This window comes from Dipodomys merriami, unplaced genomic scaffold, assembly GCF_024711535.1.
Source record: "Dipodomys merriami isolate MVZ:Mamm:240054 unplaced genomic scaffold, mDipMer1.0.p SCAF_290, whole genome shotgun sequence".
In the NCBI taxonomy this organism is placed as follows: Eukaryota; Metazoa; Chordata; class Mammalia; order Rodentia; family Heteromyidae; genus Dipodomys; species Dipodomys merriami.
In genome coordinates this window covers 630,902-658,572 of record NW_027204382.1, presented here as the reverse complement: position 1 = coordinate 658,572, position 27,671 = coordinate 630,902, and the positions used below count along the sequence as shown (strand labels likewise).

Sequence of the window (27,671 nt, the reverse complement as noted above, 5' to 3'; positions counted from 1 at the left end):
CTTTGAACTTCGATCCTCAAATCTCAGTCTCCTGAGTAGCTAGGATTACAGGTATGTGCCACCGGTGCCTGGCCTCTAATTCCAATCTTTTGTGAAAATAACATAAGGTTTAAGCTTTCCCAATAAGACAATTCTTTCTTGTTAAGGGGAAGAATAAGAAAAGTCACTAATGTTATTGCACATATATAATCACATTTTAAGGCTGAAAAGAACCTTAAAGAATATAGTTTAATTTTCCCTTTGATTTCTCTACTATTATAACTGAGAAAAATCTATATCCAGAGAAAAGTTATTTGATGAAGGTGGTGGGGCTAAGTGGACACATCTTTCAGCTTCTATGTTGAAAGAGCTTGTTTCATTAGTTCTGGAGGCAATATTCCAAGTACTAAAGAGCACAGCTGTCAGCTCACATATGATTCACACCTAGTATTATTATATGGGATGGTGAAATGTTTGCCTACTGTGTTATTCTGTTATATATTATAATATATAACATATATATTATAACTTGGTATCATAAGGAGAAAACTGAAAATTAGAAATTCGGTGACAGGCATGCCATGAAGACATTTCTTTTAGTATACCAGATGGAGCATGCTTCCCTAAATTGGCTATTCACACCCTTACTTGATGGGCTTTGCTCACAAGCTCTCCTTAAACAAGTAAGTATGAAAAGCACTGCCACAGAATTTGTCTAACGAATCCCACATAATTGTGTAAAGAATTTTCAAATTCTATTACCTGATAAAGGACTTTCAACTGGTATATATAAGCAATAAACCAAGCAAAAATTAGTAAGAATTAGTAAAGATTAGTAAAAATTAGTAAACATTTAGTTTTTTAAAGTCTATATATAATCAGTAAGTACATGAAAAGAGATTCAGTATAATTAGTCATCAAGGAAATACAAACATAACCACAATCAGATGCCATTTCACTCCACTAGGATAGCTATAATTTAAAAAAAAATAAAGAAGAGGGTAATGACTAATATTGGAAAGGACACAGGAAAGTTGAAAAGTTGAAATTTTTCATTACAGGAAAATAAAATGGTACAGTCAGAAAAAGTCTGGCAGCTCCTCAAGATTAAAGATGAAATTGTAATATAACTCAATTCCTAGGTATAAACCTGCCAAAATTAAAATCAATGTACACACAAAACCTTTATCCATTTCTTTTAGTCAGGCTTGAACTCTCAACTTGGGTGCTGTCCCTGCTCTCTTCAGCTCAATGTGAGCACTCTACCGCTTGAGCCACAGCACCACTTCCAGTTTTCTACTGGTTTATTGGAGATAAGAGTCTCACAGACTTTCCTGCCTGGGCTGGCTTTCAACTGTGATCCTCAGATCTCCTGAGTAGCTAGGATTACAGGTGTGAGCCACCGGCGCCCAGCTAACCTTCATCCATTTTCACAGCCATATTATTCATAATAGCCAAAAAGTGGAAACAACTCAAACATCATTAACCGATGAACAGATAAAAAAAATGGGTATACACCAATACAATGAGATATTAATTGGTAATGAAAAGGAATGAAGTATCGGTACATGTTGCAGCACGGATGCAATCTTGTAAACTGGAAACTGCTAAGTGAAAGATGTCAATCACTGTATTTTTTGTGTGATACTATTTGTATGAAATCTAGAGTTAGAAAGTAGATTAGTGGTTGCCTGTATGTTTGTGAAGGTGGGGGAGCAGAAATTGATGAAGGGATTAGGAAAAGTGTGGCTAAATGGTGCAAGTTTCATTTTTTAGGTGATGAAATTTTAAGTATTCTAAAAGTGATTGTGATGGCTGCATAATTCTGTGATATACTAATACCCTAAGGTGAAGTGTTTAATTGGGTATGACATGAAAAGTATACCTCAACTAAAGCTCTTAAAGGGACAAGCAAACCAACAAATAAAGCACTAGCATATTATAAAATCTCTTACAGACTCCAAGATCATTGGATGCTGGAATTCAAATATTGATCCTATGTAACTTTAGAAATTACATACATTTAAAAAATTCTAGGTATTACAATTCCTACTTCTTGGGTCAGAGAAGCTAAGGGAAGCTTAAGGTGAAGAGCTGTACTTTTCAAAATCAGTCAAGTTCTTGATTGAATCAATTTTGTTTGTGAATTTTAAATATTTTGTTTCAGTCTATATTTCATGGCAGATACAAGTTTTAGTTTTTAAAGTATTTTTATATCTCAAGTCATTTTCAATGAAAACAACTAAGAAGAATTTTCTTTGATATCAACCAATCCTCCAATTCTCTGACAACTGGGCAGCTAAGAAATTTAATTCAATTCTGATACTACCTCCTCACAGAGTAGTGTTAGATTCCCACAACAACTCTGTCCCAGTCCAACAACTCTGCCCATTTCAGACACCAATTAGAAGTTCTAGGTTTTGAGGTACAAATTGGGGGGTTCCCACAACCCACTTCCTGGTTCCATGATCTATTAGTACATTAACTCAAAAATGGATCAGGAGTAGTGGTGAATAACTATAACCCTAGGCACTCAGAAGGCAAAGATCAGGAGGCTTGTTCAAGGCCAGCCTGTGCAAAAATATCCCCCTGCCATCCTTTTGCGCCTCCCTGCCCCGTCCCAGCCAAAAAGCAAGGTGCAGTGGTGGTGTGCACCTGTGGTCTCAGCTATTCAGGAAGCACAGGTAAGAGGATCATAGTCTGAGGCTAGCTAAAATACAAAACCCAATATGAAAAATAACTAAAACAAAAAAGGATTAGAGGTGTGACTTAAGTGGTACAGTATCTGCTTAGCAAGTTCCAGGCTCTGAGTTGAAATCCAGGCACTACAAAAACAACAAATGAAAACAACAAAAACATACCTCCCTTAAGTCTCCTAGCTTATGGCAAAGAACACAATTTCAAGCCAGGTACAGGGTTTGCAAGCTATTTGGTAAGCTGAGGTAAATAACGAGTAGGGGAGTTTAAGATCAGCCTGAACAACAAAGCAAAATCTTGTCTCAAAAACAACAAAAGAATATTATTCAGGAACAAGCAACTGGAAAAGGTATATATAAAAAGGTATCTGGAAGTAGGATGTGGACAGCAGAGCTTCCATGCCTTCTACAGGCATGCCATCTTCCCAGTGCCTAGATGTGCTCACCAATCCATAAACTCAACTTCCAGTCCCCTGAATTCTCCTGGAGGCCAAGTGGGTGGAGCTGAAAGTTCCAACTTCATAGTCCATGGTCCTTTTGGTGACCTGAGGCTATCTAGGAACCCCATTCTAAGTCACCTCAAAGGCAAAAATTCAAATGTTCTCAGAAAGGGCTTCATAATATGAATAACAAAAGACACTCCTATCATTCAGGATCCTTGCATCGCACAAATAGCAAACAGACTTTTGTTTTATACCATAGCAACAAGATCAAATCAGGTTGAACACTGAAATAAACAGTTCAGTATAAGCCCACAGCTAATATAATGTGACTTAATTCCTATTAGAACAAACCAACAGATGTAAAGCCTAGTGTTTTAATACAAACACCTGATTACTTGCTTACTAATTACCTATCTTGTCTATCTACTGTAGACTTTTTTCTTTTTGGTGAAATAGCTAAAGTCAAAAGTCCTCTAAAGACACTTCTCTGAAGAGGAAATAAGAAGTGCCCTGCATCTTATATATATACTTCTAATTTATGGAGGGAAAGGGAAAAAACAAAATGCTTAAATAGGGATACAGGCTGACCCACTGTAACAATGAGATGTACAAGACACTATGTTGAAAACGAACTTTACAACTTCGGCTGGGGGTGGGGGGAGGAGGAGTAATTAGGGAGGTAGGGAAGGAAGGGATGCTAGGGGAAAAACAAGGAAGAGGTAACAATGCTAGACAACAAATGTACTCATTACTCATGTAACTGTAACCCCTCTGTACAGTATTTTTACAATAAAAATGTATTAAAAAAAAAAAAAGAATGGCCAATAGACACATGAAGAAATGTTCAATTTCTCTAGCTAGAAAAGAAATGCAAATAAAAACAACATTGAGATTCCACCTCACCCCACTTAGGATGGCTATAATCAAGAAATCTAGTAACAATAGATGCTGGAGGGGATGTGGCCAAAAGACCCTATTGCACTGTTGGTGGGAGTGTAAACTTGTTCAACCACTTTGGAAAGCAGTATGGAGGTTCCTAAATAGACTCCATACATAGAGCTCCCCTATGACCCAGCAATCCCACTTTTGCATGCGCGTGCACGCACACGCGCGCACACACACAATGGAATTCTATGTCTCGATTAGAAAGAATGACATTGCCCCATTTGTTAGGAAATGGAAAGTCTTGGGAAAAAAAACTATATTAAATGAAGTAAGAGGGCTGGGAAGGTGGCTCAGTGGCAGAGCGCTTGCCTTGCATGCAAGAGGCCCTGGGTTCGATTCCTCAGCACCACATAAGAAAAAAGAAAAAAGCCGGAAGTGGCACTGTGGCTCAAGTGGTAGAGCACTAGCCTTGAGCTGAAGAGCTGAGAGACAGCACCCAGGCCCAGAGTTCAGGCCCCATGACCAGACCCCTCCCCCCCAAAATGAAAAACCCAAAGAAACATAGGTCCCATGGTTTTTTTATTTGCAATAACTAATATATGTCTAGGACAAGCAGAAAAGGACAAAAACTATGTACATATGACCATATAAGATGAGGTTAAGTGAAAAAAAAAACCAAGACAGGGACACAAGTGGTTTTTTCTTTCTTGCTATTGTTTTTAATGTATTTATAGTGCACTATGTGATTCTTGTTTCTTTTGTATGTTCTTCCCCCTGTTTTCACTGTATTTGATTCCGGTGTCCTGCATATTGCATTTTTATAATTTGGGGAGGGGAAGGGATATAACAAAATCCTTAAATAAGGATACAGGTTGATCTATTGTAACAATGAGATGTACAAGACATTATACTGAAAATGAACTTTACAATTTCAGGGTGGGGGGAGGGAGGAGTTGGGGAGGTGGGGAGGGAAGGGATGGTAGGGGAAAAACAAAGGAGAAGGTAACAATGCTGGATAGGAAATGTACTCATTACTCATGTAACTGTAACCCCTCTGTACAGTATTTTTACAACAAAAATATATGTGAAAAAGAAAAAAAAGTCCTCTAAAAACTATTTCCAGGTTGCCAGAAATCCCAATGGTGGCGCATGACATCCTTTTACCCTCAGAGTATAATAAACTATCCTTCTAATATTCCAGGTTAGTACTTTCAAGTAAATGCTTATTAGTGATTTCTCCTATAGCATTTATGGGCTTCTTTTATGGGTCAGTTAAATTATGTTGGAGCAGTTTCCAAACTGATGTGTTCTCCCTCTTTGACACTGAGACCCACCAATAATGTAATTATTAACTCAGCAAGTATTACTGAATATTCACTAAAATGTAAGAAGCTGCTGGAATATTAAAAATAATGTAAAAAGTATGATTCCTTAACTCAAATATTTGTTGACTTTATGGTTTTGAAAAAAAGTGCTAATCAGCCCAACCCAAATCAGTACAATATTAATGTTACTTAATGTTAATAATAAGTGCTATGTGATTTTAAATAAAATTTTATGTGAAAGAGGAATCAGGGGAAGCTTCATAGTAGTAGAGGTATATAAGCTGTCGGACTTTGACAAATGGAGACATGAATTTTTGGTGAAAGAAACAACTACAACATGATTTTTTAAAAAATGAACCAAGGACTGGTGGCTCATGCCTGTAATCCTAGCTACTCAGGAAGCTGAGATCATGGTTCAAAACCAGCCCTGGAAGGAAAGTCACTGAAACTCTTACCTCCCATTAACCAACCAAAAAGCTGGAAGTAGACTTGAGCTCAAGTGTTGCCTTGAGCAACAACAATAACAATAAGAAGGACAATGCACAGGCCCTGAGTTCAAGCCCTAGGACTAGCACAAAAATAAAAGAACATATCAGCAGGCTCAAATAGTAAAGGGTTTGGTTAAGAAACCAATAAAGACCAATTTTGTGGAAATTGAGGGCTAGGTCTTCATAAAGCCTACTGACTATCAGTAAGCATGAAAAAAATACTTTAAAACCAAATGATATACAACTAGAATGTGCCTGATACAGTGGTCCTTAATAATCATGATAGAGATTACATATCACCTAATAAAAGACTTAAAGTTTAAGTGAGGCTACAAAGAAGATAAGAAAATACATACACACAGAGCAGATATATGTTAAATTTACCCTTACTACTTTCCTATAACACATGAGGAAGTTAGGCAAAATAATTTGCTCAAGAGGGGCTGGGAAGGTGGCTCAGTGGTAGAGCGCTTGTGTTTGAGGCCCTGTGTTTGATTCCTCAGCACCACATAAGCAAAAAGAAAAAAGCCGGAAGTGGCACTGTGGCTCAAGTGGTAGAGCACTAGCCTTGAGCTGAAGAGCTGAGGGACAGCGCCCAGGTCCAGAGTTCCAGGCCCACGACCCGACCCAAAAATAAAAAAAAATTGCTCAAGAGCTCTGAATTTAATTAAGCAAGAGTTCTGAATGTGTTCTAACATTCTACACAGCATGAATAAACAAAATCACCAAGAAACCAAAACCAGAGTATGTATTTTAAGACAAAATAATGTAATACATACAATTAAAATACATATAAGGGTTACTATTTTTGAAACTGGAAAATCTAGGTGTGTCTCAGTTGACACATGAAAGCTATAGAATTTCACTGCCCTCTACCTATACTGTTAGGACTGACCAATGAACAGTTATATCCACCATTCCTTTCTTTTCAAACCCTTTCTCCACTACATTTACTTTTTAACACATGTATGTATTAGACTATTGACTAGTCCATAGTTTTAGTCTAGACAGCTGAAAAGAAGCAACTCTTACAATCCAGTTTCATTTCAAATGATTTCAGCTCAGGCCAGAGTTTTATAGATAAAAAATATCAACTAGTTTTCTTCACATTCAAATCTGAGAACCTCTTTCTATCAGGACAGAAAAAAATAAATTTAGAGCCCAGGAAAATAATTCTACCTTAACCTGAAATTTCTAAAATTCAGGTTAGTTCACTTATTAAATGCCTACAGAACTGAAATGCTCTGAAGTGCTATGTCTTAAAGGAGCTAATAAAATTAGGAAATACATTTTTTCCCCCTAGAAATTTTTGGAGATTCCTTACTTTAAGTGATACAAAAAGTTCCCACTAACATTTCTTTTTCCCCCTCACTAAAAGTCATTTTTTCTTTTAGAATCTTAAACATTTCCTAAAATGTTACATTTTAACCAGATCAAGTTGAACTGTGACATACAAAATGAAGTTTTCTTTTTTTTTTAATTCTTACTTTGCTTCTCTTGTTTTCTAATTATTTGTCCTAATTATGCTTCCTTGACTTTACTGGAGTTTTACTGTTGAGTATATGACAGTACATTTAAATTTCTATTCATACAGCTTACAATTCTGGTCAAATATCTTCTCTCAAAATTTTCACATTAGCTTGTAATGTATGTTTACACAATTATTTTCCATAACAAGAAATATAAACATGACTCTAATATACTACCTTTCTTTTTTAAGAAAAGATACATGGATGGATATAAAGTGGCTTGATACATGGATTGATAAGTTTGGAAGTTTGGCTTTTTTTTTTAAGCCTTTCATCAGAGTATTTGGTTTATTACCATCACTGTGTTTACTGAGCCAAGTATCTACAAGAACAAATAGCAAAGCTTCCTATTCATTCTAGCAAAATCAATAAGGTTATTCATACATGTGTTGAACACTTGCCAAAGCTTTTTTTTTTTTGTATCAATAAAAAGCAATCGTATAATAAAGGTTATTTTGTTCTGAAAAAAAAAAAAAAAAGCCAGGGCTCTCAAATTCGCTATATTACTTTGCAACTCTTGCATCCCTTGCCTTCAACACTGTGTGGGTGGAAGAAAGAAACCAAGACACTCAGAACAAAATGTGAAGTCAAGGGAAATTTTTAGACAGCAATAAATTGTGAAAATCACTTAAGACTTATACTCAGAACAATCTTTTTGTAGAATAATATAAATGGAGTCACTTTAGTATATCCTAGCATTCCATGTAAACAACAGATTCAGAATACAAAAACTTAGAGATCTTATATGCTCAAACTCATAGAGCTCTTTGTTCATATAAGGCAAATAAACTGCAATTGAAACAATAATTCAACTAGATTTTGCCTAATTGCTTTTCTTACTAACTTCTAAAAAAGATGACTTTATTTAGAGTCAGTTAAACTCTTAACTGTTCAGGAATCATATTGTTCCCTTTCTTACAAGTATAAAAATGTTCTTCAGTAAGTATTTGTTAACAATTTTCTAAAACCATGAATTTAAAGTCACACTGTATCTCAAGGCCTCTAATTCAAATGAATCATACTATAATGTAAAGCACACAAGAGTTTTGTAAACATCAAACAGATAAATACACTGCCAATTCTAGAAGATGCAGAATATAGACAAACAGTTGCTAGTATTGCTGGTCCACAGTCATAGGAATTTCTCAAATGATAAAAAATTAAACTATCATACCCTTTAAGGCAATACTATATGTGTAATAAGTTTCCATGCAAACTGCTGATTATCTCCTAAAAGATACTATGTAATTGTTGTTAGAAATGATTCCCAATTCTATTACATACTAAAAGAAGGAGTATAGTAGATGAAGTAGAAAGCTCCTCATTTGACATGCTGCAATAATTCTACTAGTTTTGATGTTTAAATTTTAAATGTAAGCCAAGCACTGGTGACTCATGCCTATATTTCTAGCTACTCAGGAAGGCTGGTATCTGGAGGATCACAGTTAGGAGACAGGCTGTTTAGAAAAGTCTCTGAAACCTTGTCTCCAAAATAGTTGTCAAAGGCCTAGTTTAGTGGCATGACCCTAGTGGTAGAGCACCAGCTAGGGCAAGCAAACCAAGTGAGTGTGAAGCCCTGAATTCAAACCCTAGTATGACTTCAACAACAAAGAACTGTAATTTGGATCCACCATAATTCAGATTCTTCCCAACTATTCTCCAAGTATAAAAGTGACATAGCTGTCCCTTTTCTGCATCATATATTGACATTTTGACAAAAATGAAATTGAATATAATAAATGCTCACCAATTATTTTGTTTTGTGACAAGTACTAGAGTTGAACTCAGGACCTGTGATTTACCACTTGAGTCTCATCTTCTGTCTAGCATTTTGTTGGTTAATTGGAGATGGGATTCTCCCAGACGTGTGTGTGTGGGCGCGCGCGCACACGCGCGCGCACTCAGGGCCTTGCACTTATGCTAGCAGCTGTTCTACCACTTGTACCATGTGTCTAGCCCTTTTATGTTTTAGATAAGCTCTCCTGTTTTTGCCACAAGCTGGTCTTAGACTATGAATCCTCCTTCTTATATCTTCTGCGAAACAGGCACAAGAGTGTGGTACCACACATTGCCTGCTGGTTGGGTTCCTGTTGGTGGGGTCCTACTAAATTGCCAGGTTGGCCTCAAATCACAATCCTTAGAATTTTTGCTTTCCAAGTAGTAGCTGTGATAAAACCATGCACCCAACTTTCTATACTCAACTCCCTTCTGATAAAATGGTTATCATTTCTTTTCTGGAAGGAGGTTCAAGCCTATACTCTCAAACACAGGAGAGCTTCACAACCCCGTGGCCACAGAGTTCATGAGAATCAATGAGATTTTTTGTGGAACTTCTAGGGAAAATATGGCGACTCTTTTCAACTCATGACACAGGATTTTAGAGGCTAAGAGGATGGAGGTTATTATTTTTTCTGGGTAGAGCTAGGTTATAAAGCCACCACTCAGGAAGCAGTACTAAGAAATGTACATGAAACTAAGTCTTGATAACATTATTTGAACCCTGGGTGGAGCTATTTTGAAGCCACACCTATCCTGGACCAATTTATACACACCAATACATTTCCTTTTCCCTCTTTAATCCTGTTTTGAGCTGAGTTTTCCGTTACAACAGTTTTATTGATATAAAAACTATTTCAAGTATGTTTGTTACCCAAAGTGTAAATATACAGAATGCAGTTCTAAAACATGGTAAAAACACTCTCTCACAGATTCAAAGTCTGTCTTAATTTCAAGGATCCTCTGCCCCTTGATTTCCCTGCCCTAAGATCAAAGGCTCCAAGATATTTTATCTTCTGCCTCATATTGTCTTAATAAAAAGGATTTTATTTTTGTTACAAAGGAATAAGAGACAATGGATAAGAGAAAATAACAAGTAATGGGTAGATAGAATAAGGGGAGAGCAAATAATCTACAGAACTTTACAATAGTAAGCAGACCTTTTTCAAAATTTTACTAAAGGCCTAATGAGTGTCAGACACTAAAGCATATTTTAAAAAAATCAAGTATACTCAACTACAGGGAATACAAAAGCATCAAAATACTAAATCAGAGTTTTCCTATTCAAAAAGCAGCTGATAAAAAGTAAAATCCACAAAAAACTCCTTTGGAAATTAAAATATCTTAGAACTTATAAAAACATGCAAACCATGATCCAATCATTACCCAATTTCAAGAGGTAATAATTTAAGCACACCACATAGGTATGGCATATTATTGAGCACTCAACTCATGAAAATGTTTAGCAAAGACAATTACAACAACTAAATTGATGGCAACACAACATAAAACTTTACTTCCACTTTTTAGGGATTTTGGTGATTAAACTGCTAAAAGAAAGGTAGAAAAGTGAATGGAATAAAATGGAATTTACATGTATATTCTATGATTCTTAAGTCATACTTAAATGAATATTTACAGGCAAAATTTAGATCTTTTACATATAAGCACCAGGTGTGAGTGCTCCAATGAATTACTCGATTACAATGAGACATTAATAAGGAGTCTATATCAATCATTACTTGAGAAGAAGTAAAATAAAGTGGGTAAGGGAGTTCTTGAGTCAGACAATTTCCAACTGTTAACACCAACATTTAATAGCTGTGAAGCTTAGACCAACATCACTGTGGTTCACATTTCCTCAGTTGTTATTTATTATCTGAGATAATAAATAATAACAACCACATATGCATATCTTATCCTAAGTGCCAAGCATTTTTTCAAAGCTTTATATATTAATACTTTAATTCCTAACACTGTTATTAGGAGATAACATCTGACATCTAGGTTAAGAACCTGTAATTGGCAATCATTACACCCTATTAAATGTTAAATTCAAAGCATTGTTATAAGACATTAACTTAGCATATAGTACTAGCTCAATAAAGCTTGTGATATCCAGGAGTTTGAGAGAAAGAAGTGGGTTTAACAGGTAGGGTATGCTTAGAAGGAGCCTTGAAAATTATCTATGACTTTTATAAATGTAGTACATGGCCACCAGTAGTAGCACATGTAGATGATTTGTAAAAAAAGCTCATTATGGGGTCAGGGAAGGTGGCTCAGTGGTAGAGAGGTAGGAGTGGTGGAGTGGTAGAGGGCCTTGCATGCATGAGGCCTTGGGTTTGATTCCTCAGCACCACATAAGCAGAAAAACCCGAAGTGGCACTGTGGCTCAAGCGGTAGAACACTAACCTTGAGCTGGAGAGCTGAGGGACAGCGCCCAGGCCCAGAGTTCAGGCCCCACAACTGACCAAAAAATAAAAAATAAAAAAGCTCATTAGGCATAGTGCTGTAAGCCTTAATCTCAGCTCTCTAGACGCTGAGGAGGCAGGATCCTCATGTGTTTGAGGTCAGCCAGGACTACATAGATCAAGGCCAGCCTGGGCAACACAGGAAGACCTTAAGAAAAAAAAAAAAAGACAAGGTTCACACCTGTAGTCCTAACTACTGAGGAGACTAAGATCTGAGGACTGAAGTTCAAAGCCAGCCCGGGAAAGAAAATTTGTGAGATTCTTATCTCTAATAAAGCACCAGAAAACTGGAAGTGGTGCTGTGGCTCAAGTGGTAGAGCACTTGCCTTGAGCTGAAGAGCTGAGGGACAACACCCAGGCCCAGAGTTCAAGCCCACAACTGACAAAAAGACCAAAAAAAAAAAAAAAAGACAAATACCTAGATAAAAGTGAAGAGCCTCAAGTCCTACCCAGACTTACTGAATGAGAATATGCATTTAAATATGATCCTCAGGTAACTTATATGACACATTAATGCTTAAGAAGTTACTGGCATGATATCATTAAATAGATAAAGACACTAACCCAGTTAGTTAAAAACCAGTTTGTAGAACTAGAATTCAGGCTTCTTATCGATGGATCTGTGTTTGTTTTTTGCTCCATGGTATACCCTCCAGATAAACACATCACTTTGAACTTCACCAACCTGAGATCTGTGCCAGAGAACATTCAGGACCTGAAATTAATTTAAATCATATTATCACTAATTGTTTTGATATGTATTTGGAATTTTAAGTGTCATTGTGAATAATCTTCAATCTTTGTTTTCAACATTACATGAAAAATAAAAATGCTGGGGCTGGGAAGGTGGCTCAGTGGTAGAGCGCTTGCCTTGCATGCCTGAGGCCCTGGGTTCGATTCCTCAGCATCACATAAGCAAAAAGAAAAAAAAGCCGGAAGTGGCACTGTGGCTCAAGTGGTAGAGAGCTAGCCTTGAGCTGAAGAGCTGAGGGACAGCCCCTAGGCCCAGAGTTCAGGCCCCACAACCGGACCCCCCAAAAAAAAATGCTATCCCTTAACACAAGGAATTCTTACATTTATATAGTAAGTTTCAACAATGAATCTTCAATATAAAGAGACCATAGAGATTCAGAAGACAGAGACTTTATGTAGACAAATTATTGAAAGTCATGGAATCTCTGAGATAACAGACTTCATCTAGAATGCCAACTATGTAGTTTCAGATAGTACTGTAACCAAAACGGAGTCTGGCTAGGTACAGTGGAGCATGCCTACAATCTCAGCACTCAGGAGGCAGAGTAAGGGAAATTTTGAGGGTAGCCTTAGGTACACAGTTAAGACCCTTTCTCAAAAATCCCAAAGAACAGGACTGAGGATGTAACTCAGTGGTAGAATGCTTGCCTAACATTCATAAGGCTCTGGGTCAATCCCTAGAGCAAACAAAACAATACAAAATCAAGAAGTCAGGTTGATTTGGGATCAGCCATTAGCTATATATCATAGTTGTTCCAAAAGGCTGTATGTGCTGAGGAGTAGCTAATCTTGTAAAGATAACCTATAGGATTTTGTAAAGGTAAAGAAACTAAGGTTCAGAGAGGTTAAGTGAAATAAATGAAATAAATGGACCAGAAGTCTAGGTTCCCTAACTTCAAGTAGAGTGGCTTTTATCCTGTACATAAATGCCTCTCCCTTCCAATACATGCTTTCAATAAAAATGTTCATTTTATGTAACATAATAAAAGCCAACCCAATCAAAACTCAACTCAGAACAAATACCTTAGAAAGTTTTATTAGGTTATTAGAGCACTTACAATCCTATAATAAGGGCATTTATGTACATTCGAAGATTTAAGTGAAGCCCACAATCTGTATGTTCTATGACTGCGATCAATGAGTGGTCTGACTCAGGTTGTTTCCTGACAATTATACTTCACAGTAAATTTTTCCATATGACAATTCTTTAGAGTGGAGCAATGATGACTCAAGGTACCTAGATGTTATGAAGAAGCTTTCAAGTTAGGGGTAGGAGGAAAATGAGGGGGCTTACTGAATCATTAACAGCCTACTCCTTTATGGAACCTAGCAAATCCTTTCTGGAAGCCATTTAAAAGATAGCTTAGGAGGTATTTCTGGCTAAAGCCTTAATGGGCTGATCTTTAAGAGGTGAACTACATGCAAACAAATCACTATGCTATTTCTAGTATTTATTTTTTTGGTCATGGGGCTTGAACTCTCAGCCCAGGCACTATTCCTCAGCTCTTCAGCTCAAGGCAAGTGCTCTACCACTTGAGCCACAGCGCCACTTCCAATCACCATGCTATTTCTAAAAGAGACAAAGCCAAGAGAAGTCTTCAGCAAAATGTATTTTTTTTGGTTGCTGTCAGTGATAAATTAGAAAATTATTTGCTATCAATTGAAATCACGAATCCTTAAGAGACCACCTCAAAAACTGTCATAGCTCCTTTGGTAAATTGATATGACCACTTCAGAGACTAAACTATTTTGAGTGCAAATTACAAAAAAGCAATGTATATTTAAAAAGTTTTCTGAAGCAAGGTATGGAGGGTCACATCTGTAATCCCAGCTAAGACTGGGAAAATTACAATTGGAGACCAGCCTGGGAAAAAATATTTGAGAGATTCAATCTCAATCAAAGCTGAACAATGTGGTATGTGCTGTCATCACAACTATGAGGGAAGCATAAATAGGAGGATTGTGTTCTGTACCAGACCAAGCAAAAACAAGACACTAACCAAAACACAAGGAAGCAGGCACTGGTGGCTCACGCCTGTAATCCTAGCTACTCAGGAGGCTGAGATCAGAGGAACATGGTTCGAAGCTATTCCAGGCAGGAAAAGTCCAGGAGATTTTATTTCCAATGAAGCACCACATATAAATGAATGAATGAATGAATAAGGAAAACAAATAAAGCTGAGGGCATGGCTCAACTGGTAGAGCACCTGCGTTGCAAATACAAGCCCTTCCATTTAAACCCTACTATAGCAAAAAGGAAAAAAGCAAGCAAGAAAAGAAAATGCTTTCTGTTACATGACTTATGCCTATAAATATGGCTGTGATTTCTGTTTAGAAGGAGCCACTACCTTATGAATGTCACATCTTTTTACACATTTTCTCATAAATGGTAAACTTAACTAATTTGGATGTTTTGGTCCTTTGATGGTAAATTTACAGGATGGTGGTGAAAAGTAATTCAAACAAAAATCCATTAAGTTAACCATAGTGTAAAATGAAAGAAAAGTCAGTACTGGCAGAAGAAACACAAGGACGACTGTGCATAGTTATCTGTCAAGAACCAGGAATACTATACAACATTCAGGTCTTGAAGAACCAACAAAGCACTTCCAATATTTTCACTGATTGTTAAAAATAAAAATGAACTTAACTGTACCTTCTAAATAGTAGGTCAACTGGTTTGCTGAGCACAACAACAAACAACTAGAACACAATCAGGGACAATCACTTTGAATTTCATTCTTATGGAAAGAAGTTTGAAAGAAAACCACATTACTGGTCTTTTCATCTTTTCTTCTTTTCTGTGAGAAAGAAGCTCAATTGAAATCCAGACAGTCTTCCTGTAAGGCCATGTATGTTATTAGAGTGCTGATAAAATTTCCATTTTAAATTTTTGGAAAAGACAACAAACACTAAGAACTGAAGACAGCCTTTGAAATTATGCTACCAAATTTTTCTTACATGTCAAAAAGTTATCTCTTAGTGTCTAATGGAATATCATGTTCAACAGCCCCATTCCCTCACACACATAAAAGACAAAGGAAGTTTAATATATATAACTTATTATACATATGTACACATATATATATGTGTGTGTAGCAATAGATACAGTAATGAAGAGACAGAAATGAGAAAAGCAGTGACACAGAATTAGAAATACTTTGCAAGGCTTAAGCTTAGAATAGCAAACTGGAATTTACTACTGCAAAAATTTGGTAACAGACTGAATAAATCTTAGTTATTGTTCATCATTGTTATTTCCAAAATTAAGTTCAGTTTTTTTTTTACCATAGTCATACTTTTTAAGTCAACATAGTAATATGTCCCTTTCGCAAAGCACTAGTTTTCTTTCAATGTAGTTGTACTGCTTCTATTCTCTACTGAATTTATATATTTATGTCTTAACTCATTAGACTTTAGTAGATCCAAGTTATCAGAACTGCTCATGGCCATGTTTACCTATTGTGTGAGAATTTATTTTTAAAAATTCCTTCTCTTGATCTCTACCCCCTTCTCTTCCATTATAAAATTTTTATTTCACAAAAATGGAAATAAAACATTCATAATCCAAACACCAAATCAATAGACTGAAAGCTATTTCTAAAACAAGCCACACATGGGTACAGTTCGCACAGAATTTCAAGTCTTTCATTAAAAACTACTGCCATGGGCTGGGAAGGTGGCTCAGTGGTAGAGCGCTTGCCTTGCATGCTTGAGGCCCTGGGTTCAATTCCCCAGCACCACATAAGCAAAAAGAAAAAAGCCGGAAGTGGAGCTATGGCTCAAGTGGTAGAGTGCTAGCCTTGAGCTGAAGAGCTGAGGGACAGCGCCCAGGCCCAGAGTTCAGGCCCCACGACCGACCCAAAAAAAATAAATAAATAAAAACTACTGCCACTTTTAATTTTATAGATAGTTTTTAAAATACTTTCAGAGTTAATAGCAAGATGGGCTATGTGTTCCATGCTAATAGCTAATGTTTAAAACATATTAAATAATTCAACCTGTACAGTATGTGAGTAGGTCTGGCTATCTATACATACATATGAATACATATATGCAAATACTGACGAGCTAGACTTCTAACAACTTACTGAAAAATGTTTAAAATAGGAAGCTTTGTTAAAGTTATAAACAGTTATATACATATAGTGGGGGGGTGGACAGTTGTGGGGCTTGAACTCAGGGCCTGGGTGCTGTTCCTGAGCTCTTTTGCTCAAGGCTAGTACTCTACCACTTTAAACCACAGCTCCAGTTCTGTTTTTTGGATGGTTAATTGGGGAGAGTCTCATAGACTTTCCTGCCTAGATTGGCTTTGAATTGCAATCCTTGCATATCAGCCTCCTAATTAGCTAGGATTACAGGCCTGAGCCACCAGCATCTGGCCTCATAGTTTTAATAGTCACTCTAGTGACTGTAGTCACTATTTAATTTAGTGTACAGTAAAAGTTCTCAAATTCTACTTGATGCCATCAAATTCTAAATAATCCTGGTTAAAAACACGAATAAGAAAAGTGATTCCCAATCATTAGAGATAATTAACTAGAAAAGGAATTGTCTTCACCTATTATTATCAGTAGAGTGAAAAACCATGGAAGTTTATTTTCTTGGGTTTGAAATATTAACCCCATAAACAATTGAACTGGCATAATAATTATTTAAAACTAGTAATGTCTACATGCACATTGTCCTATGAACAGATTTTCCAAAAGTACATATTGAGAACTTTCCAAGCATTTAAACATTTGAGGTCTAATTTTTCAATACTTCTAATACAAGATTAAAACTTTGAAACAAATGAGGGAGGGGGTAACAAGTTCAACAAGAAATATACTCTACCTTAATACACTACCTTAATATGTAACTGGAACCCCCCTATATATCACCTTAACAATTAAATTAAAAAACTGAAACAATTAGTTTTCTGAGAAATTAAGCATGAATACAAAATTTGAAAGCCAGAGTCATCTCTTCACATTAAACATGTTATTCTTTCAGTTCCCCAACTCTATGCCATAGCAACAAGAAAGTTGTACGGTTTTAATTTTAAAATAAATACTCTTACTGAAGCATTTATATATATATATATATATATATATATATATATATATATATATATACACATGTATGTTTTAATGTTTAGAAAAAATTCCAAATGTTACAAATGTCCAGAACAGTACTAAAACTCTTTTTCAGTGTAGGAGAGGATCTGATTTTTAGAAACAGTAATTGCTTTTTCAGAGTGCATGTTATTTAGAAATAGCCTCAACTTACTTCCTATTTTCTTTCTGTCAAAATCTTGAATCATATGCAAAAAAATAATATGAAGTACCTTATAGGCAAATAACCCCCCTTTCCTTAAAAACAAGGGTACTGGGAACAAATACAAAATGATGAGCTACTTTCATGTGTGGCTCTTTGACTTAGAAGGTAATTAAGAAAGTTCTAAAAATATTCTGAATAATCAGTCTTGTTGAGTAAGTATAAGGCTTTCAGTTACTAAAGTAGACTTATGTTAGACAACTGTTTACTTTTAAAACAAGATGGATGGCCATCTTTAACACAACCCATACTTCACTCTATCCACCAAAGCTTTACCATTCTGACTTTTTATGTCCCGCTACTCTGATCTAGACACTGCTGTCTTCTTGTAGTTCCCTGCAGTTTAGCATGCTTGCACCTCAGGGGCAGTGTATTGGCTGGTCTTTCTGAAATTTCTTTCCCCAAGATTACCTACCAGACACATTTTCTTCTTCAGCTCTAATCAAATTTATGCATCATCTTATCAAGAAGTCTTTTCTGACTACCCTGTATAAACTGCATTTTCCTCTGACTCCATTCTCAGATCTCACATACTCCCTCCTTTCTTATTAATTTATTTGTGTGTATACATTTTAATGGAAATTTTCCAACAGACACAGAAGTAGAAAGAAGTTTCATGTATGACATTAACAATTTTCAACATTAAGGCCAATCACATTTTATCTGTTTCCCTTCCAAATTATTGTTAAGCCCCAAATTCAGACATTATATTTTAATTCATAATTCATTTTATTATATATCTCTACAAGGAAGGACTTTTCAATAAACATACACATATATGCACCACATTATCACACCTAAAAGTTTGACAATTCATTTTCATTAAATAACCCATATCCAAACAAACCATTTTTCACAAATGTCTTTTTACAGTTACCTTGCTCAAAGTAGAATCTAAATTCCAAATGTCACCTTTGGTGGCTATGCCTCTTAAGTTTCTCTTAAATCTTATTGTTTTTCCTCACTCTTTATTTGTTGGTATTATTCTTTGAAGAAACTAGGTAAACTAGGTCATTTCTTCTTGAAGCATTTGAAGCACTTAGGATCAAATTCAGGGCCTCATGTATGACAGACAAACAAACACTCTATCACTAAAGTACAATCCTAGCCCTACTTTTTTTTTGCCCAGGTCTTAGGATTAGATTGTACACACACTGGAAGGCACACAGTCTATACCTACACCAGTGCCTGATATATAAAAAGTACCCAGTAAACACTGAATGAATATCTGGCATTTATGCCCCAAGTCTAATAGCAAAAAATGCTAATCCTAGCACTCTTTCCTACTAAGTGGAAAAGCAGATCTCAGTAACCACAGAACAATCAGATTTGATACTTAAGGAAGTATCTACTTGATTGATATTCCTACTTACGCCTCCTTCAAAAGTGTACTTTTCTCCCAGAGTAGAACGAAACACGAAACACGTATGGTGAATTTTAGCTGAAACTTAAGTTTACGGGAGAAGAAAACGACAGCAAAGAAAACAAAAACAAAAACAAATAAAAGAAAAACGGCGGGGGATTGGTTGCTCATGCCTGTAAGTCTAGCTATTCAAGAGGCTGAGATCTGAGGATTGTCGTTCAAACCTATCTCCCACAGCAAAATCTCTCTTAATTCCAACTGACCATCAAAGATCTAAAAGTGAAGCTGTAGCTCAAAGTTGTAGAGCACTAACCTTGAGCAATGTACTTAGGCCCTGAGTTCAAGCCCCACGACTCAGGGTACAGACAGATGGACACCTAGAAAAAGAATGAAGAAGATTGTGGGGAGCTGGGGATACTGCATATTTCTTAAATTAGAAACATCCCAAGAGGTTCATTATAAAATAAAATCAGCAAGAAATGCTCTGTAAAGGAAGTAAACTACATACATATTGAATTAATTTTTTTGGGGGGGGGGTCCGGTCATGGGCCTGAACTCTGGGCCTGGGCGCTGTCTCTCAGCTCTTCAGCTCAAGGCTAGCACCCTACCACTTGAGCCATAGCACAACTTCCGGCTTTTTTTTTTCTGCTTATGGAGTGCTGAGGAATCGAACCCAGGGCCTCATGCATGAAAGGCAAGCGCTCTACCACTGAGCCACTTTCTCAGCCCCTGAATTAATTTTTTTAACTACATAACTGGTCAAGATTAATTGGCAGTATGACAAATGTCAGGATTCTCCCATTTGTAAGCCTCAACAATATATTCTATTTTCTGTAAATGATATTTTGAGGCATAAAAGCATTATGGGGTGATATGAGTATTATGTAGAGCTCTATTTCTCTGAAATAGCTTTCAGTGGCAAACAAACAAAACCCTAAACTACAACACTTTGTACAATATTCTGAAAAAAAGAAAAAGGTCTTCTTAGGATCATTTGCAATTCACTTTTCTTAATTACCTGATGGATTTTTTTGTTGTTGTTGCGACAATAAATTTATAACAGAGAAAAAAATACAAGATTTGAGTGAATATCAGACAAATTGGTGCTTCCCCCCCCCTTTTTAATAGAAATAAGTAATCAAAGCTTATTTCTGAAATTAGAGAAATGCTGTTGGGGAGGGGGGGTTGTTCACATTTGTAATACCAGCACTAGAGAGGCAAAGGCGTAAGGAAGGATATGGAGTTCAAGGAAGGCCTGGGCTACACAGCAAGATCTTGTCTTAAAAAAAAAAAATTTAATCAAATGCATGTTTTGATTCTTATTTCCATTAAAAAAAGAAAAGAATTTCCCTTATATTCACATAAGCAACTGTGCTTTCTCTTTATTATAAATGCATTCAGGAACAGCCAAAATTTAGGACATACAAAGTATAACGTGTCTGGCAATTATTTTCAATCTCTGAAGGCAAAACTAAAGAAGTGATCTGCTTAAGATAACATTTTTAAAAAGCTAATAGCAGAAGATCATATCTAGATCTTTGAGTGACCAATATTTCTTCTCTGGAGTTTCCCAACATTAATCTGGGGGAAATCTTTCTCTAGAATAAACCAAACTTTAATCAATAAACTGCCCACTACCACAAATGTAAAAACTAAAAGTCCAGAAACACAAATCCCTTGAAAGAATGACTTCTATTTACGTGCTATGTATAATATATTTAGAGAAAATCTGGGAAAGGTGGCTAAAAAAAAAATTCTGTAAACAGAAAGTGCTAAGTAGAATTCACTGCTAGAATTTTGATACCTGTTTATAAATGCTGCCAGAAATCTTTAATATTAGACTCTTTAAAGTATCATCATTTTTTTCACTGTTGATTTTTTGTTTCCTTCACTGGTTCCTATATCTGTTTTATTTTCTTCAGCTAAACGATATTAATTTGAATATGATTTTTCAAAGGAATTCCTAAAACCATCTCAGTGACATCATAAATTGGTCATTAGGAAATTTTCATATATACAGTTAAAATACATGTATGATAATTTCAGTAAACTGATTCAAGTGATAGGTCTATATTAATGTTCAATGGTAAAATGTATGGTGCCTGTTAGACGTTAGGAAGATAGTTTTCAATATTAAGTCTTAAACTAACGTCTTTCCCAGATAAAGGTTTTATGGAAAACCTTAGCTGTTCACAAAGTAGTAGTTTTATAGTCCTTGTATCATCTAAGCTACTAGAAACCCACAATAAAGCATATTCTGAAATGACAACTTTTACAATTGACATTTTGATAACCCCAAAGGAAGCAGAAACTAAGTCAAATGGAAACATCCTTAGATTTCCCCTGGACACTTGCCTCATTAATACTCACCTCAGTTTTCTGCCCGCCCTCCTTCCTCCGGCCGTCTCCACCCCCTCCCCCCAGGCTTCATTATTTGTTTTGAGGCATCCCAAAGAAACTGGGAAACCTACAAAGCCCGGCTTCAACAGTCAACTTTTGCCTTTAGACTCCAGGATTTGAGTAAAGGCACTGAGTGGATTCCTCAAAGTACAAATGACTCTGATAAATCTAGTTGGTAAGTACTAAGAAATAAAGTTCAACATAACGTGACTGTAAGATAAAATGTCCATCTTCAGGAGCACAAAATCCTGAAATCTGCCACTACAAGAGATTTCAAGCTTACTTTTTTCAAATCAATAAATATGACACTACTGACCAAGCTCATAAAAATCTAGGAGATAGTTCCCTTTTTTTAAAGCTTTAAATTTATTCGTTGAGGAATCATAATCACTTTACAACACATTACCTTCCACACACTTAACATTCTATTTTCCAACTGTTTGTGTTAAACCCAGGGTCTCTTAAATTATAAAAAGAGATGTTAGAAGACTGTGGAAAAAAGTACAAAGCAATACATGTCTCACTTTCATTTTGTGATGCAACCACCAGAAAGTACAATCTAGGGGCAGCTGTACAATACAAATTTCTAAAGTAAAAGTATTTGCTTTTGCTATAACTCTGTTCATTCTCATCTCAATAAAAATCTGTTAGAAATGAAGCTTGATTTAATTTTTTGGTACCTTTCAGTTTGGTACCCCAGAACAAAAAGTACCAAAATAAATAAAATTGCCCTTTAAAGGATTTTGCTCTACAAGTTCTGAATAAAAAAATAAATAATTCCTGGGCTGTATTTACACAATCATGACGTTTTGAGGCACATAAGTCTGATTATGCTCGGAAAATATTTTTCTGCTGTGAAGAAAACGTATCATAAGCTGAAATAGTACTGCAGAAACAGAACCTTCCCAAAATTCAAAGACTAAAATTCACACTCCTATTGAAACTGAATAATAAACTCATTTCTCCTCTGCAGATTCAATGTAGAAGACAATGCTGTATCTGAAACAAAAGATCTCCTGCTATGAAAGCAAAGTAACATTGGGAAGACTAAGAAAAAGTAAACCGCTTTTGATCCAAAACAAATAGGTAACCTTTTAATATTTTAACTTGTTTAATTTAAACAAGTTTCATTTCTTATTCAAAAACGACTCTTTATAAAGGGCTCAGAAATGTTTTCTGAATAGACTGATAATCAAGGGATGGGAAGTAACGCTCAAACCAAGGCACGTTCAGTGGTGCATAATGACTAAAACGTATTGCATTTAAAAAAAACGATCCCAACACTCTACTTCCCCACCCCCGCCACCACTGCTCTCTAGTTTCCTAAAAGACTCGTACGTATTAAGATTTAAAAAAAAAAACAAAAAAACAGATAAGCTGAGTGGGTGATTTTCTGTATCTTCTCCCCTCCGAACATTTTTCAGGAAGTCCTTTGAGGTTTCAAGACTCGAATTCAAACTCTGTGTGAAAAAGAACTATTGTTTGAACTACCTAACAATTACCCCAGACTTCTTTCATACTTTGGCTCACCTGTGAGCAAAATGAGCATCTTTTAACTTTTCCACGGCGAGTTATTATTACTCACCAACGCCTTCGGAGCCTCGGACAGCTGGCGCGGTAGACCAAGCATCCCCATTAATTACACAGCTTTCTGGACCTCAGTTTACCCACTTACGGAAACGGGCATGTATGTATGTATGTATGTATGTATGTATGTATGTATGTATGTATGTACGTAAGCACTCGCGCTGCTTGGGCCTCGGAGATGAAATTAATTAGTGTTTTCTTTTTAAATGCTCTGAGGTCCAAAGATGAAAGGAATTCGAGAGAGAGACGCGCAGAGATGATGACAATAATCCCAGCAATAAAAAAAGAATGACTAACTTGGAAGTCCGCGTTACGTAAGGATGCAGAAACAAGTTCCCAGCTCCGCACACACAAAAGGAAAGCCCACTCCCGGCCCCCTTTGTTTCTCTTTCCCGGCGCTGGGCCTCCCCGCCTGCAGCCCGGCGCACGGGGCGCACGGGGCGCACGGGGCGCACGGGGCTCCGGGCCGGACGCCGCTCGGCCGCGGCGGGGGAGGGCGGGCGCGCCGCGCCGCGCCTGACAAAGGCGCTTCCTCCGGCGAAGGCGCGGGATGCAGGCGCCGCAAACTCCGCTCCCGCCGCCTCCCCGACTCGACGTCGCCGAGGCGGGGGCGGGAGGACCCAGGTGCCCGAGCGAACAGCACGCTCGGCCGCGGAGAAAGCCGCCGACGAAGTTGCGCTCCCGCCGGCCCCCGACCCCGCCGCGACCCCTCCCCGCGGCTCGCGTCGCCCCGCACACTCACCGGACAATTCCTGGTGGCCCGAATGTCAGCACGGCCACCCCCCACCCGAGACCCGGCGCGCGGGGGCCGAGGGTGAGTGCGCGGGCCACGCGAACGGGCAGCCCCGGCGCTCTTTCTGCCGCCGCCACTGCCGCCGCCGCCGCCTGCCTTCCCCGCCAGCCGCCCCAGCCCCGCCAGGCGAAGTTGGCCGCGTAGTCGAGCGCTCGAGAGCCGTTGGTGAGGAAAAGGCGAAGGGCCGGCTTTGTGGTGCGCTCCAGGCAGATCCGGCCGCGCCGCAAGGCTGGGGCTGCCGCTGCTGCTGTACCCGCCGCTGCTGCTGCTGTAGCTGTTGCTGCTGCTGGCGGAGGCGGCGGCGCGCCCCCCGCCCCCCCAACGGTCTCCCCGCCTCGCGCCGCCTCTGGGTCACTGACACACACACGGAGGGAGGGGAGGAGACTAGCAGGAGGGCGGGGTCTGAGGTTGGAGACCTGGGCAGGACGACAGCGGGAAGGCGGCGACGCCGCACCGCTAGGGCTCTTGGGAATTGTAGTTCTTCGACGGAGTGAGGGGGAGGAAATGGGATACATTGTGGAGGATAGGGTCGCACTCCCTCTGCACTGCGCATGGTCGGAGGGATGGGGGGGGCGCCGTTGCCATGGTCACAGCTCCCCTAGCGAGTGTGTTCTGTACTGCTGTTGACTAAACAAGGCCGTTCTTGTATCTCAGAGCTGTTGAGGATCCGGCCCATGGCCAGTCCTTCCTACTTAGCTCCACTCCCAACAACTAGCTTCACCTCTCACAAGTGCTCAGGGAAATTTGTCTTCCTCCGGGTAGTTCATCCTTTATTGTTGCTTAATTTTCTTCCCTAAGTCCTAAATCACAAATACACTTTTCTCTGGACTTAAGTGAATTCCTTCTTAATACAGATTTCTTTATTCAAGACATTGAAATCTGGCTGCTTACAGTAATTTAGTTTATAGAATTTTTAGGAACATCACCATTAACAGAATCTCATAATCTCATAATTTCTTTGCTCAATTACTCATGTCCAACTAGCACCAGCAAAGGTAACATGAATGATGCACATCACTGTATTTTACTTGATCAGTATAAAATGTTCCAGATTTGTTCATCTTAAGACCTAGCATTTTTTTTCTGCTTGTGTGATGCTGAGGAATCGAACCCAGGGCCTCATGCATGCAAGGCAAGTGCTCTACCACTGAGGCACCTTCCCAGCCCCGACCTACCATTTTTAAGAGATAAAAATTTCATAAAATTCAAAAGATGACTAGAAAGTTTTAAATCGTTTGTGTATATGTATTGGCCAACTTTTTCATTTGGCAATGTAAAACCTGAACCAACGTATGAGAGTATGTTGTTGAGCTGGTCAGCTAACTCTACACCCATTCTGGGCATTCAGGTATGCATAAGTGATGATGAGAAGGGCAGAGAAAGCCAGGACTCATTACTGACTCTTCAGAGGGCTAGAGATAACCTGCTCCTAAGCTCTTTGATTTCCCCTCTCAGTTTACCTAGAGGTCAACACTGTGGAAGAACAGGGGTCATGCCCAGGAAGCAGACACACATTTACAGAAGAAAGAGTTGGTTTCCAAAGAATCTCAGGATCAGTAATTCTGATGCCTGCAGACCACATAATTATTTGCTTATTGGAAAAATATGTATTGAATGTTTGCTATGTACCAGGCACTTTATTAGGGCTTAGAAATAGAGATACAAAAATGTAAACAAAACATACCTTTTTTTTCCAAAATGGTTATTCTACAAAAGAGATGAATAGATTCCATGTGGCAAGTACTGTAATAGGAAACTGCATACTAATCCAGACCCTAGAAAGGCCAGGAAATGCTTTAAAGCTCATATGAATGTGAAGATTACTAGGACTTTGTGTATTTTAATAGGGAAGGAGAAAGAGATGTGAGGGCACTGTAAAGTGGGGAGAACAGCAAGTACAACATCTTTTCCCAGAAGCCTTAATAAGTGAGTCACATGTCTGCACATAAACTAAAAATGGCGGCCAGTAGATGGCATGAAGCTAATTATCTCCAGATGACATCTACGTACTCCTCAAGAAAAAGGAGGCAGTGTCCTCAAAATTGTGACGAGGAGGTGTGGATTAAGAAAGTTGAGGCAAGCCAGGCACCAGTGGCTTACGCCTGTAATCCTAGCTGTGCAGGAGGCTGAGATTTGGGGATCCTGGTTCAAAGCCAGCCCAGGCAGGAAAGTCTGCAGAAAACCGGAAGTGGCGCTGTGCCTCAAGTGGTAGAGTGCTCACCTTGAGCTGAAGAGCTGAGGGACAGTGCCCAGGTCCAGAGTTCAAGCCCCACAACTGACCAAAACAAACAAACAAACAAACAAAGTTGAAGCAATTACCCAGAATAAGAATAGGAGCTGGCAAGCAATCATAAATCCACTGGAAGGAAGAAGCCAAGGATGACTCCCAGATTTTTGGTTTGTGTAATTACCATCTAGAGGAACCATTCACTGAGTCTCAGAATACAGGAGTTGAACAGCTATGAGGGGGAATTTAACGAATTCTCTTTGGATATGTGGAGTTTGAGATGACTCTGGGGTATCTAGATAGAAAAGTAAGTGGAGTAGTAGGTTACATATATGACTTGGGTTCTGGAAAGAAGATTAGAGCAGTATAAGAGCATTATGAGAATAAGTACTATTGTAGCATAGTATGCTCAGCAGATAAGTAATAATAGAACCCACGTAGACACCAGCCCTTCAGATGAACGCAGGTAGATCATGAAAATGCCTGGGAGGAGACAAGAACACTAGGGTACACAAAGAAGCACTAAAGTGTAATATATAGACAAGAATAAAGTCAATCTACATAAAGCCACAAGTGCACATGACAGAATTAGCAGTTGACAATGTGAAAATGGGTACAATAACCACAGTGCATATACAGGAGAAATTAAATTCATAAAAACTAGAACCTAGAGATTAAAATGATAACTTCTGAAATAAAATTTACAGGATAGGATTAACAGAGGCAAATTAGACACAACAAATGAAGACACTCAAAAAAGTACATAACAAAGCAATAGAATCTAACCAAATAAAACACAGAATAAAAAATGGTACAGAGAAAAAAGAAAGAACCTCAGCGATTTGTAGGATAATACCAACTTTCTAAACCTTGCATAATTGCAGTTCCAGGTGAAAGAAGGGATGCAGCAAGAGGGATGGTGGAGGTGACACACAAAAAAAGAGACATCCTTATCAAACTGTTGAAAGCCAACAACAAAGAGAAAATACTAAGAGCAGCCAGAGGAACAAGACATATTATGTAGACAGGAACAAAATAAGAATTTAGTATACTTCCAATAAAAATTCAAGGCAGACTACAATAAAAGGCATATTTTTAGGGCTCAAAGAAAAAAATTGTCATGTAAAATACTGTTTTTAGACAAAATAGTTTTCAAAAATGAAGGCTAAAGAAAACAAAAGCTTAGACAATGTCTTCAGCAGAACTGAACTAAAAAAAGGTTAAGACAACTTTTCTGCATAAGAAAAATGAGACTGCAAGGAAATTGGATTTATGCTAAAGGAAAAGAGTGCCAGAAATGGTACATATAAGTAAATGAGTAAATGCAAAACTTTTCTCCTTCATTGAAAAGTTTTTGAAAGATAATTTAAAGTGTACTGTAGGATCATAATGTATGTGGAAGAAAAATGTTTGACAAATTGCTTAAAGGATGGAAGGAGGAAATGGAATTATATAGAAAGGTCTTACAATATACATGAATGTTTGCTACTGTGTGAAATAATAAATTGAAATTCATACTCCAAACCTTAGAACATCTTTCAAAAACAAAGCAAACAAGGTCTGGGACCATGGCTCCAGTAGTAGGACACCTACCTAAGAAGCATCAGGCTCTGAGTTCAAATGCCAGTATTTCTAAA

General features: G+C 37.8%; 1 protein-coding gene across 4 annotated transcripts in view; it reads right to left on the bottom strand.

The window, feature by feature from the left end:
* Positions 1–24,029, bottom strand: part of LOC138839046 (E3 ubiquitin-protein ligase pellino homolog 1) — a 52,502-nt gene extending 28,473 nt beyond the window's left edge. The window contains exon 1 of one of the 4 annotated variants that reach the window (XM_070038693.1): positions 23,757–24,029. The gene's annotated coding sequence lies outside the window, so the exon portion shown is untranslated. Of the gene's footprint in view, positions 1–12,156; positions 12,280–23,012; positions 23,087–23,311; positions 23,331–23,756 lie in introns of those variants that run through there. The other 3 variants (XM_070038698.1, XM_070038696.1, XM_070038695.1) reach the window with 3 other exon arrangements.
* Between the last annotated feature and the right edge of the window lie 3,642 nt (positions 24,030–27,671).